Source organism: Rhineura floridana, chromosome 6, assembly GCF_030035675.1.
Source record: "Rhineura floridana isolate rRhiFlo1 chromosome 6, rRhiFlo1.hap2, whole genome shotgun sequence".
NCBI lineage: Eukaryota > Metazoa > Chordata > Lepidosauria > Squamata > Rhineuridae > Rhineura > Rhineura floridana.
Window position 1 is genome coordinate 13,118,080 of NC_084485.1, and position 14,138 is coordinate 13,132,217.

At 44.3% G+C, this 14,138-nt stretch overlaps 1 long non-coding RNA gene across 1 annotated transcript in view; it reads right to left on the reverse strand.

Annotated features, from left to right (window-relative positions):
- The window catches only part of LOC133386570 (uncharacterized), a 47,250-nt gene extending 40,330 nt beyond the window's left edge, over positions 1 to 6,920 (reverse strand). Inside the window, exon 1 of the long non-coding RNA XR_009763195.1 lies at positions 6,831 to 6,920. This is a non-coding gene — a long non-coding RNA (uncharacterized LOC133386570). The remainder of the gene's footprint in view (positions 1 to 6,830) is intronic.
- Positions 6,921 to 14,138: the final 7,218 nt, after the last annotated feature.

Here is a 14,138-nt window from a genome sequence, read left to right on the forward strand (position 1 = left end):
AGTCCCCTGATCATCCTTGTTGCCCAGTTTGTCTTCATCCTTCTTGAAGTGCGGAGACCAGGACTGGATGCAGTATTCAAAATGAGGCCTAACCAGTGCTGAACGGGGAACTAGTACTTCATGCGATTTGGAAACTATACTTCTGTTAATGCAGCCTAATATAGCATTTGCCTTTTTTGCAGCCACATCACACTGTTGGCTCATAGTCAGCTTGTGATCAACAACCATTCCAAGATCCTTCTCACATGTTGTATTGCTGAGCCAAGTATCCCCCATCTTATAACTGTGCATTTGGTTTCTTTTTCCTAAGTGTAGAACTTTGCATTTGTCCCTGTTGAATTTCATTATGTTGTTTTCAGCCCAATGCTCCAGCCTATCAAGGTCCCTTTGAATTTTCTTTCTGTCTTCCATGGTATTAGCTATGCCCCCCAATTTTGTATCATCTGCAAGTCTGATAAGCATGCTCTTTACCTCCTCATCCAAGTCGTTAATAAAAATATTGAAGAGCACTGGACCCAGGACTGAGCCCTGTGGTACCCCACTCATTACTTCCTCCCAGTTTGAGAAGGAACCATTGCTAAGCACTCTTTGAGTACGATTCTGGAGACAACTGTGGATCCACCTGATAAGATTAGTTTGGCAGGATTTGTTCTTCATAAATCCATGTTGGCTCCTGGTAATCACTGCATTGTTTTCAAGGTGCTTACAGATTGACTGCTTTATAATCTGCTCCAGAGTTTTTCCAGGGATTGATGTTAGGCTGACTGGTCTGTAGTTCCCCAGTTCCTCCTTATTGCCCTTTTTGAAGATAAGGTCTTATTTTATTCTCATTCTCATATATGTATATATGTTAGTATGTGTATGCATAATGCATTTTATGTATTTTAATAATATTTTATGCATTTTAATTTATTTATAATGTATTTTATTATATATGTGTGCTATTTTATTGTAGCCGCCCTGAGTGCCCTATTGTAGGGTAGAGGGGGTGGGATAGAAATATTTTAAATAAATAAATAATAGGTACAATAAAAAAGAGTACATAAGGATATCATCCATGCCATGCCATGTGCAGAGCTCTGAGTACATGTGATGGCCACACTGAGTCTATTGAGCCTTTTTGCCTTTCCCTGTTGTCCCTCAGTTGGATGTGCATTGTGTTTTGGAACGCTGCAGAACACCCAACCATGATGATGAGTGTTATTCTTCCATGACGCTTCACATAGAGTTACGTGGTGGCCTGCTCCTCTTAGGCATTGTGCTTCAACTATTGCAGAGTCATGCTGTCCACCTCCCAATTGTGATTAGGGAACTGATGTCAGCACTGGACTGACAGGCAGCCAAAACTGATCCTATCTTGAGCCGCTGAAGAATCTGGGCTGGTTGTTGCCAGGGAGCTCTGGGAGCTAGGTACATAGAGATGTAATGTGGTGGTGTGACTGCTCACTAGGGCAGGATATCGCCAACATGTTACCCTGCTACTGAATTGCACTGGCTGCCCAGTAGCTGCCGGGCCAAGTTCAAGGTGCTGGTTTTGGTGTACAAAGTCCTATGGAACTTGGGACCAGGATACCTGAAAGATCATCGTACCTCTAATATACCTAGTCAGTCACTGCATGCTGCAGGTGTGGGCCTCCAGTACATACCATCTTATCAGGAGGTCCATTCTGCACAGCATAGGAAGCGGACTTTTAGTGGACCTAGCCTTTCAAATTCCCTCCCCTTAAATATTAGACAGGCGCCATCTCTGCTATCTTTTTGGTGCCTACTGAAGACCTTCCTCTTTCAACAAGCCTTTTATGTATAGATCTTATCCCAGTCTGCATCTGTTCTGGGATTGCTTTTTAAGATGTTTTTTAAGTGTTTTTTTTTTTAAGTTTTCTTTTTAAGAAGTTTTTAGTGTTTTGTCCCTTGTTTGTTGCTCCGGGCTCCTTCTGGGAGGAAGGGTAGGACAGAAATAATAATAATAATAATAATAATAATAATAATAATAATAATAAATGTCTGAAAAAGATAAACACAAATACAGTCATATGGTAATAGATGGCAACTGCATTGTCAATGTTGTTGGGGTGTCCAGGTCACTCTGCCTGCATAGTGGCAGCACACACCTTCTTCATCTTCCTCCTATTTATTTCCATTTGGATACGGGGTGGGTAGATAGGTCTGTGAACACTGGAGAGAGACGATGATGATGATAGCACCCCTCCAATCACTGGCCACTATTATAATTGCCAGCAATGCATTGTGCCAGGGCATTGTAGGAAATGAAAGTGGCAGCCAACCAGCACTCTTTGGAAGAAGACCAGAAAAGCAGGGCTAGTGCGGCAGGGTCAGCAGCAGCAAGATGTTTGCACCTGCCCAAGAATGCCACCTATTAACGCTGGGCTTCTCTGGACTGTGCACAGCAGGGATACGGGAGAAATTCAATCCTGTTTGCATTGTAATGAGAAACTACTTAATTTTCACCTCTTGAACCAATACATGAACCAAAACATAGCTGTCCCTTGAAACTAGCACTTCTCCAAAGTTTGCAATGCAGTTCTCCAACAAAAAGTGTATACAAAAATGCATATAGTAGGGGAAAGTGTGCGTGAAAATGCACATATTAGTGAAAGTAACATGCAAAATGCATAATATTGGGGGGGGGAATGCTTGCAACAATGTCCGAGTTACTTAAAATTGCATGCAAATATATTAGAATTTTTTATTTAATTAATTTTTATATTATTTTTATTTTAGCCCTTCATCCAGAGGTACTAAGGCAGGTTGCAACAACATAAAATACAGGGTTAAAAACAATTAAAAAGAACCAGAATCACAAAATAGGGTAGTCCTAAAAATATACATCTCAGGTGTCAAAGGCCTAGATAAAGAGGTGCGTCTTCAGCATTCATCTAACCCTGTACAGTACAGTGAGGTTGCCAGACACATCTTGGTGGGGAGGGAGTTCAGTAACTTAGTGCCACTGAGAATGCCATCTCCCAGGCCCCCCCACCCCCGAACTTGGGTAGGGACGGAGAGGGAGAGTTGCATACACACACCATATATTATGAGCACATTTCAAGCCCGCAACATCCCCCCAATAATCCTGGAAACTGTAGTTTGTTAAGGGTGCTGGGAACTGTAGCTCTGTGAGGGGTGAACCACAGTTCCCATGATTCTTTGGAGGAAGCCATGTGCTTGAAATGTGCTCTAAATATATGGTGTGTATGCAGCTGGGGCTTCAGAAAGAGGCACAGAGAGAGAAAAGGGTATGGCCTAAAGGGAGAAAGAAAGGGGATGAACCTGCCCACTTTTGACTCTAGCTACACCTACTGCAAGTGTGGAGCACCAGATGTGCTGAACTAGAACCCCCATCAGCCCCAGCCAGCATGGCTAGGGATGATGGGAATTGTGGTTCAGCAACTACAAAGGTTCCCCACACCTGCCTTAACAGATTACTCCTGGGGGAAGATGGCACTCAACATTAAAAAAAAAAGAGGTTCCCCTGCCCTTCTTTTAACCCAATGATGAACTGCAGAATTCACTATGCCCTGTACCTACACCTCAGGCCAAGGATATGATCCTATATCCGTCTAATCCTTCAAATTTCCAAACTAAATGCACAACAACAACAAAGTTGGTAATGGTTACTCTCCCCCCTCCCCCGGCCACCTCTGTTTAGGTTTTCAATTACATCAGCCATCTCATGCTCATTAGGAAGACACAGTCCCATATTCATTAAATGCATAAACTAACTTTCCAGCAAGGAAGAGGATTGGGTGAAGAGGGTAATGATTTAATTTTCTTCATTTCAGAGAATTACATCTCTTGTCCTGGGGCAATATGCCTGTAAATGCAGACATAGTGCTATTTCAGACTCCATTTACGGTGCTAATGTGGCAGAAGCATGGGGACGCCTGGGCAAAATGTGGCAAGCCTCTTGGTGCCACCATTTTGCTCACAAGTTTTCTGCTTCTCACCAAAGACGCTGTACCTTATTCATGTTACGTGACAGACCATTTGTGGCCAGACTTGTGTTGCTATCAAATGTGTCTGCAAGTGGTAAACAACTGCGGGGGGGGCATTTAGAGAGGGTGGGGCATTGCTCTCCCTCAGATCAGGTACGATTATTCCTCAGGAGCACCATTATTGCCGTAGAAACATTAGGTGGCTATTGTTCTAAACTCATATATGGGCCTACGATGGCACCAGAGGATGGACTTTTATACACAAAATTAAATGAGAGCATAAAAGGGCAATTTATTTGCAGGGACTAACTTTTTTCCTGTTTGATGCTTACTGAATATCTGGCTAGCAGACTAACAGTCCAGTAAAAGAATGTTTTTTGTGCATATGATCAGACCAAAATGCATTATATTTTATATTGCCCTTTATATAATTCACCAAGAGCTAGGTTTCTTCTCCCTCTTCACTCCTCCTTAGAACGTCAATCAGATGATTTTAAGATTAGATGGTTGCTGGTTAATGTAGATAAATTCATCAGCTATAGGGTAGCTTTATTTGCTTTAGCTGCAATAAAGATAAGAGTGGCCTTTCTGAATCACATTAGCGCCAAATGTTAATGGGAGCTTTTGAATTAATTTAATTGTTTTAAATCTTGTTTATTTGTATTCTCAGGATCTTATCCCTGTTTTATTGGATCAATTGTTTCTGTGTTTATATATATATATATATATATATATATATATATATATATATATATATATATATATATATATATATATATATATATATATGTATGTATGCATTGTCTCTTGTGTTTATATGGTAATGGTTGTAAACAATAAAACTCAAACTGAACTGTTATATGTATAAACGATGGCAATGTTGTGCCTCCACTGTCCAGAGGCAATATACCTCTGAATACCAGTTGCTGGGAATTGCAGGTGGGAAAAGCGTTCTTGCACTCGGGTTCTGCTTGCAGCCTTCCCATAGGCATCTGGTTGGCCACTATGAGAACAAGGTTGCTGCATTAATTAATATATATGCTTGCTGCTTGCTCCTTTGGGTTGCTGTCTCTCAAGACAGCTGAAGTCCCTGGTAAGTGCTGCAAGGACTGGGACCCCCTGCCTGTCCCTTGCTCCAGAGAGAGGCTGCAGTTAATCTTGCAGCCTCTTGCAACAGCTGCTGCCTGGGTCAGGAGGCATAAAAGCCCAGCTGCCCGTGGGCGGCAGGTCTGCTGCCACCAGGGTTGCCACCAAAGGAGACAACCAAGACGTCTTCTGTATCTTTAAAAGTTGGGGAGGGGGAAGGTAGAATTCCACCTTGTGGTTTTTCCCATTTGCAAGAACACCTGCACTTGGCTGACTTTCTCTTCTCCTAAAGATACAGGATCAGTCTCAGGCCAAGAACCTGGCAACCCTAGTGTGGCACCACCTACACTTTGGAACTCCCTGCCTATTGACATTAGGCAGACACCTTCATTATATTCCTTTCGGCACCTGCTATTATGCTTGTTATCTGTTTTTAACTCCTTGTTGGTTCTATTATTTTGAATTTTTCTAAATACCTGTTTTTAACTGTTTTTTGCCAATAATTTTATTGTTTTAATTCCTTCTGTAAACTACTTTGAGGTTTTTTACAATAAAGTGGTATATAAATGTTGTAAGAAGAATACATAAAGAAATTTCATAGTCACTGTGGCCCTTGAGTGTCTTTCCTCTTTTAGGAACACAGGAATCTGCCTGACTCAGGTCATTTGGTACTATCTAGCTTAGGACTGATAACATGTACTAGCATTGGCTCTCCTGGATTTCAGGCAATAGTCTTTTCCAGAGATTGAATTTTGGACTTCGCATGCAAAGCATGTGCCCTATCACTGAGCTACAGCCCTGTTTGAAAAAGCATCTTTTAAACTTGTTCTTGTTAATTCACTAATCAATGCATAGCATATATAGGGCAGAACCACACCATTCACTTAAAGCACATTCAACATACCTTTGAAGCGCATGAATCCCACCACAAAATCTTACTCATACAGGGAAGCGTGCACAGGACTGCAACCTCAAGCGATAAGGAGCTTCATTCACCCAACGCAAAATTCAGAATCATGCTACTTTAAGCTGTTTTGCAACTGTTTTACACTTGTTTTATGGTTACTGGATTTTAAATGGATTTATTTCTTGTTGTGAGCCACGTTGGTTTCCAACCCTACCTCTCAGGGTTGTTGGAAAGATCTCTCTCACTCTCACTCTCACGAGGTGTAAAAATACATATAACCCCATGTAATAGTTTATTGTCAAAACCAGTTGGTTATTGCAGAACATTTTTTTAAAAAAATAATTAGTATTAGTTTCCTACCAAATAAAAGTACTGACACCTGTGTAAAGCCTGCCTAATTGCTTTTTTAAAAAGGATTGGAAGGAGAGTGAGAGATTTCCAACACAATCCTTTGCTATGTTCATTCAAAAGTGCCATTGATTTACAGCACAATCCTAACCATGTATACTCAAAAGTAAATCCTACTGATTCAATGGTGTTTACTCCCAGGTATGTGGGATTAACATTGCAGCTTTACTCCCAGAAGAATGAGCATAGGATTAAAGTTTCATATTGGGAAGATTTTCAAAAGAGACTATGAATTAGACAAATAAACTGTCCTCTTCAACAGCCCAGGAACAGTTAAACTTGTTTCACTCCTTATAATTAGAAAAGTATAACACATTGTAATGGAATCATAAGCTGCAGCATGTACTATTTTTCAAATTTCTGTACACAAATTATTTGAAAGATAAAATGTATATGCTATTTTTTGCAAGTAATTAAAAAACCTGCATGTACACTTTTATTATAATCATAACAAATTGTTTACTGTGCATGCCTACCAAGATCCTGCTGTGGTCTTCAGTTCTAGATTTCCTGCTATATTATTGTAGAGAAAAAGACAATCTTGCTGCTGTTGAAAGTTATACGCTCACTCAACTTCTGATGAGCAAACAAGCAGGAAAAGGATTTTTTTTAGGATTTGCAATGGGCTCTAGCTATTGCCTGAAGGTCAGCAAATCTCTCATCAATCACAATCCTGACTTCACATTGGCTAAAAACCTAAAAGGGTAGGGATTAGAGCAGCCGACTTCTAACAGAAGTTGTGGGGAGGGGTGTCTGACATTTTGGTGTATATCTTTTGAACCAGACCACCTAGAAACTTAATTTTAAAAAAATGAAAGCTAAGAGTCCGAAGATTGGGGTGACTCACCCAGAGACCTGGAGAGAATCCCCCAAAACCAGAGTCTCTTGGTGAAAACTGGAGACCTCACAATCTTACTGGCATAGGTGCCACTAACATAGGAAACTGCCTTATACAGAGGCAACCCGTTGGCCCATCTAGCTCAGTATTGTCTACACTGACTGGCAGCAGCTCTCCAGGGTTTCAGCCAGGGGTCTCCCATCCTTACTTTTTTTTTTTTTTTTTAATTTATATACCGCCCGACTAGCGATAGCTCTCTGGGCGGTGAACATCAGGGACTGAATCTGGAACTGGCTGCATGCAAAGCAAACACTCTACCACTGAGGCTGAGCTCTTCCCTAGTTTTACTAAGATTTCCCCAATGTTACTTGAGACCAAACTGAGGGAGGACCTTTTGTCTTTAAGGACTGGCTTTTGAAGTCACAAGACCGCAGGTAGCAGGAGGGCAGGAACCTTTGCCCTTCAGTAATTAAAAAACGTTTCCTTTTACTCTCTTTTAATTTAGTTCTCTCCTTTTTTTAAAAAAATGGTTTGGTCTGTGGGAAAATATTGACTAAGGCCTTAGCATCGGCGTAGATGTTGCCGTCTTATTAAATTGCTAATAACATTTCAAGAGGCTTGTTTCTTAACTTTTCATCAGTGTAGAAAAAAAGGAGATCAGCACAGTGAGCTAAATTGATCTTTGAGTGCTGATCTCTCTCTCCCCCCCTCTTTTTAATTGCATGTTTTGCTATTTCCATTTATTTTGTAATCCCAAAACTTGATTCTGATCATATGTAACAACTGTATGTGTGTGTGTGTGTGTGTGTGTGTGTGTGTGTGTGTGTGTGTGTGTGTGTGTGTGTCTGGCTGGCTGGCTGGCTGGCTGGCTGGCTGGCTGGCATGTTTGAGGCATTTCTGCAAAATCAGTTTTGAGCTTTTAATGAAAAGTGATGCGTATTTGCCAAAGGTGACCAGGTAGGGTAGAGTCCTGACCCACACAGGCTGCTGCCTTCCCCAGATTTCTCTCCCCCCCCCCAAAAAAAACCAACCCTGACTCACACTTCTATCCCTTACAAATATAACTGAAGTCCCACCTCTGAAATTGGGAGCAGACCTGCTGCATACTGTGGTTCTTTAAGACATGTGAATGTTGTCTTAAAGCAAGGGCAGGAAGCCCTTTTCAGCCCAAGGGCCAGTATTCTCTTCTGGGCAACCTTGTAAGGGCCATATGCCAGTGATGGGAGGGGCAGAGGCAACAGTGCGTGGAGCAACACATGTATATTTCATCTTTGTTTAGTAGGCTTGTTTCTACACACACTCACTCACCCTTCTCAATCTCTGTCCTCCATCTAGGCAAGCAAGATGCATTATCAGAATTCAAGGACGCATTCCAACCAGGCAAAAGCATTCAAGGTGGGTGTGAAGGAGAGCCAGTATGGGGGTCTGGTCTAGGTATAGTCCCAGAGAGTTCTGGAGGGCCAGATTTGGGCCCTGGGCCTGAGGTACCTTATCCTTGTCATAAAGACTGCCATCTCCCTGCCACTGCATGCAGGAAGTGAGATATGGAGGCCAGTTGCCACCAACCCTTGCTTGGTTCATGTCTTGGTCTACAGCAGCGTTTCCCAACTAGTGGGCCACCAGATGTTGTTGGACCACAACTCCCATCTTTCCTGACCATTGGCAATGCTGGCTGAGGCTGATGGGAGTTGTGGTCCAACAACATCTGATGGCCCACTAGTTGCGAAAGGCTGGCCTAGAGCTAAAATGAACATCTGCAAAATTTAAAAGCATTCTGAATTTTCTGAACTTGAAATTCTTATTTTGACTGCTTAATTTGGACCTTGGTATTTGACATTCAACATATACAATCAAATATGAAGATCAAGATATGCCTTCTGCCTGCTTTGGTTGCTTAGATCAGCCTTTCCCAACCAGTGTTCCTCCAGATGTTGTTGGACCACAACTCCCATCAGCCTCAGCTAGCATTGCCAATGGTCAGGAAGATGGGAACTGTGGTCCAACAACATCTGGAGGCACACTGGTTGGGAAAGGCTGGCTTAGATATTTAATCCCAGGGGTGGCGAGCCTTTTTCAGATTGAGGGCCATATTCCCTCTTGCGCAACCTTCTGGGGGCCACACTCCAGGGTTTGAGTGGGGCCATAGGCAAAAGTGGGTGAAGCAATGGAGGTGATTCTTATCTTTGTGCAGCAGGATACATCCAAGCCATGTAAAAGTCAGAGGTGTCTACACCCACCCACACGTATCTCATCACTCTGCATCTAGGCAAGCAGTTCATGGACACACATTCCAGCCAGGCAAAAGTACTCAAGGAGAGCACAGAGCAGGGCTGGAGAGGAGGTGTGACATTAGGAGGGGTGTGGCCCAAGGGCAAGTCTCAAGGGCCAAATAGAGACGCTTGAAAGGCCACTTTTGGCCCCCATGTCTAGGGTTCCCCCATCCCTACTTTATTGCCTGGAGCATAAGAAGCATTGGATCTGCTCCTCAAGGATGATCTTCCATGCTGCTACATCAGCATCCATGGTTCTAGTCCTAATAATGTTGGAGTGCTGATTGATTGATTCGTTGGTTGGTTGGTTGACCTTATTTAACAGAATTTGTGTACTGCTTAATTGTAAAAAAAAAAAAAAAACCCTCCAAGTGCTTTAATAAATAAATAAATAAATAAAATCTTAAGGACAGAGGACCTCAAGAATGCTCCTTTGCCTGCACTTCCACCCTGGCAGCAAGAGCCCAGCAGGGCACTCAGTAAGGTGGAAGAACCGCTTCTGGCTCCATCCCACCCCAGGCCTTAGAACTGCAGCCTAAATTGCATTTTTATAATTTTCTCTAAATTTCATTGCAACTCTGTTCCTCCTACATACCAACTGCTTGATACTGTCAAATACTGACTGCTTCATGTCAGATACCGTCAAAAACTGGTCTGCTGTCAAATATTGTCAAATGATGACTTCTCCATGTCAGATTGAATGTGAACACAGAATGGCAAATGTCCCCCAAATGTTCTGAGAATATCAGCGTGCACAGAGAGTATTCAGACAATGGTCACCATCAAAAGTCATAGTGGAGAATTTCAGCTCTACTTTGGGCCCCGTTCTCGCTTTGACTGTCTCCTGCTTCTCAGCCTCATCTGCTCCGGCTCCTCCTACTCATTTGGACATCCTGTCAAGAAATGTCTTGTGTCTCCTTGACTGTAAGACTGGCTACTCCATTGGCAAGATGCCTGCACTTTTTCTGTAGCTCTGGACCCCGCAGTGTTGCAATTGTATAACAAAAGGGTGGGGACACTCAGTCCCAGGGGCCAAATGTGGCCCTCTAGGGCTCTCTGTCCAGCCCACAAGATTCTCAATAAGCCACACCTCCTCCCAGGCCACACCCCCTCACTGGTCCTGCTCTGCACCCCCTCCGAGTGCCCTTGGCAGGGCGGGATGTGTCCTTAAAATGTGACAATGCCTCTCACTTGCCTCGATACTTTATTATGGTATTCATTTATGTTAATTGTGTTGTCTGGTTTTAAAAAAGAAATTTTATTAACCCATTTGAACATTGTAAAGGTTGCCTTTAGTCATCATGATATCAGGAAGAAAACAACAACATAAACATGGTGATGCAATGTCCAATAATAATAAATAATAATAAAATTTTATTTAGCAGACGCCCATCTGTCTGACTGAACGGACACTCTGGGCGACGTACAATATAAAATACAATATAAAATACAATCTCCTTATATACATAATCATCACATTATTAATGTCATAACATCTCATCTAAAGACCATCTTACGCTGATACAGTGTAAAACCTAACCCACCCCAGAGATCCCATAGGCCTGCCTGAAGAGCCAGGTCTTCAAGGCTCGGCGAAAAGTCAACAGGGAGGGGGCATGCCGAAGGTCAAAGGGAAGTAAGTTCCAGAGGGTGGGGGCCACGATCGAAAAAGCCCTCTCCCTGGTCCGCACCAACCTAGTTGTCTTAGTCGGTGGGACTGAGAGAAGGTCCTGTGAAACTGATCTTGTTTGGCGGCATATTTGGTGATACTGGAGGCGCTCCTTCAGATAAACTGGGCTGGAACCATATAGGATTTTAAAGGTTAAAACCAACACCTTGAATTGGGCCCGATATACAACTAGCAACCAGTGTAATTCAATCAACACTGGGGTGATATGATCGCGGCGGCGGGTCTGCTTTATTAAGCGTGCCGCCGCATTTTGTACCAGCTGAAGTTTCCGGACCGTCTTCAGGGGTAACCCCACATAGAGCACATTACAGTAGTCTAATCGAGAGGAGATCAGGGCATGTATCACTCGTGGGAGCAGATGTATGGGAAGATAGGGTCCCAGCCTCTGTACTAGATGAAGTTGGTACCAAGCTGCCCGGCTCACTGCAGAAACCTGAGCCTCCATAGACAGCTGGGAGTCCAAGATGACCCTGAGACTGCGGACCTGGTCCTTCAGGAGCAAACTCACCCCATTAAGTATCAGGTCAAAATCACCCAACTTTCCCTTGTCCCCCGCTAGTAATACCTTGGTCTTATCGGGGTTCAGCTTCAGCCTGTTCTCTCCCATCCATCCACTTACAGACTCCAGGCACTTGGACAAGGTATCCACAGCCAACTCTGGTGAAGATTTAAATGAGAGATAGAGCTGTGTGTCATCCGCATATTGGTGACACTGCAGCCCAAAACTCCTGATGATGGCTCCCAGCGGTTTCATATAAATGTTAAATAGCATGGGAGAGAGGATAGAACCCTGTGGCACACCACAGTTGAGGGGCCAAGGGTCTGAAACCTCATCCCCCAACACTACCCGTTGATATCTACCGGAGAGATAGGAACTGAGCCACTGTAAAACAGTGCCTCCTATTCCCAATCCCTCCAGGCGACTCAACAGGATACCGTGGTCGACGGTATCGAAAGCCGCTGAGAGGTCCAGGAGGACGAGGAAGGTATGTTCTCCCCTATCCAACGCCCTCCTCATATCATCCACCAGAGCGACCAAGGCTGTTTCAGTTCCGTGTCCAGTCCTGAAGCCCGACTGGAAAGGATCTAAATAATCTGCTTCCTCCAAGTGTGTCTGTAGCTGCTTTGCCACCACACGCTCAATCACCTTGCCCAAGAACGGTAAATTGGAGACTGGGCGAAAGTTGTTTAAATCTTTGGGATCCAAGGAGGGCTTTTTCAGAATAGGTCTTATCACTGCCTCCTTGAGGGCTAATGGCATTACACCCTCCTGCAAGGATGCATTTACCATTGCCTTGATCCCATTGCCCAGTCTCTCTTTACAGCTCATAACGAGCCATGAAGGGCAAGGATCAAGTAAGCAAGTGGTTGGTTTTACAGTAGAGAGCACCTTGTCCACTTCATCAGAGAGAAGAGGCTGAAACCGATCCCAGCAGACCGAATTGCAACTGGCCGCCTCTGGACCACTACTTGTAACCACGACGTACGGAATCTTGTCCTTTAGGTGCTCAATTTTATCGGCAAAGTGTTTAACAAATGTGTCACAGGAGGCTTTTGATTGTTCCATAGGTTCCTGCGCTACTGGACCGACCAGGCTTCGGACCACTTGGAACAACCTCCTGGGACAACACTCTGCCAATGCAATAAAGGCAGCAAAGAATTGCCTCTTTGCTGCCTTTGTTGCCTGCTGGTAGGCCGCTATTGCCGCTCTAACCAGTGTCCGATCACGTTCAGTGCATGATTTCCGCCATCGGTGCTCTAGTCGTCTCACTTCCTGTCTCAGACTGCGTAACCGTGGTGTATACCAGGGTGCAGTCTGAGTTCTATTCAGGAGAAGAGGACGTTTCGGTGCCACCCGGTCTATTGCCCTAGTGATCTCCCTATTCCACTCCATCACCAGGGCTTCGACCGGGTGGCCTTCGGTTAGCTCCAGATCACCCAGCGCATTCAGGAATCCAATAGGCTCCATCATGCGTCTGGGGCGGACCATCCTAATAGGTCCTTGTCCCCTGCGGAGGGTGTGCGGCACAGAGAGATCCAATTTCACCAGGTAGTGATCTGACCATGACACAGGGCTAGAAGAGACAGTCCCCATCTTCAGATCACTTTCCTTCTCTCCCGCGACAAATACAAGGTCAATGGTATGGCCGGCTACATAGGTGGGACCCATATTACTTAGGTGCAGTTCCCATGAAGTCATGGTTTCAATGAAATCCCGAGGGGCTCCAGTGAGAATGGCCTCGGCATGCACGTTGAAATCCCCCAAAACCAATAAGTTCGGGGTAAACAACCGTACAGCCGCGACCACCTCGAGCACCTCGGCCAGGGAATCTGCCGTGCAGCGGGGTGGGCGGTACACCAGCAGAATTCCTAAACTGCCCTTTGGTCCCAACCTCCAGTACATACAATCAACAAACTTGGTCTCGTGGAGAGGAGGTCTGGCAAAACACAAAGATTCCCGGTAGATAACTGCCACTCCCCCTCCCCGCCTACCAATCCTCGGCTGCTGTGCATATCGGAAACCCGCTGGACACATGGCCTCAAGTATAGGAGCCGAGGCCCTGTCCAGCCAGGTCTCCGTAATGCACGCCAGGTCTGCATGCTCATCCAGAATAAGATCGTGGATGAGTGATGTTTTCTGAACTACAGACCTGGCGTTACATAACAGCAGTCGAAGGTTGGATGGAGTCTTACATCCCCCAGTTATCTTCTGGTTTAGGGCAGGCCCGGAACAAGGGATGGGTACAATACATCTATCCCTTGTTCCCCTAACCTGGCATGGCCTGCCACCTCTGCCCTTCCAGGGTCTGCCGCCAAGCCTCACGATACCGTGGCTCCCCACATTATTCCCCTCCGGCTTACACATGTCCCCCTCCCCGTCTGCCGATCAGGCAGGCCCCCCACCCCTAAAATTAGCTTAAAATTAAAAAATCAAAACTAATAATAAAATAATAATAAAATAAAATGAAAAATATAAAATAAAATA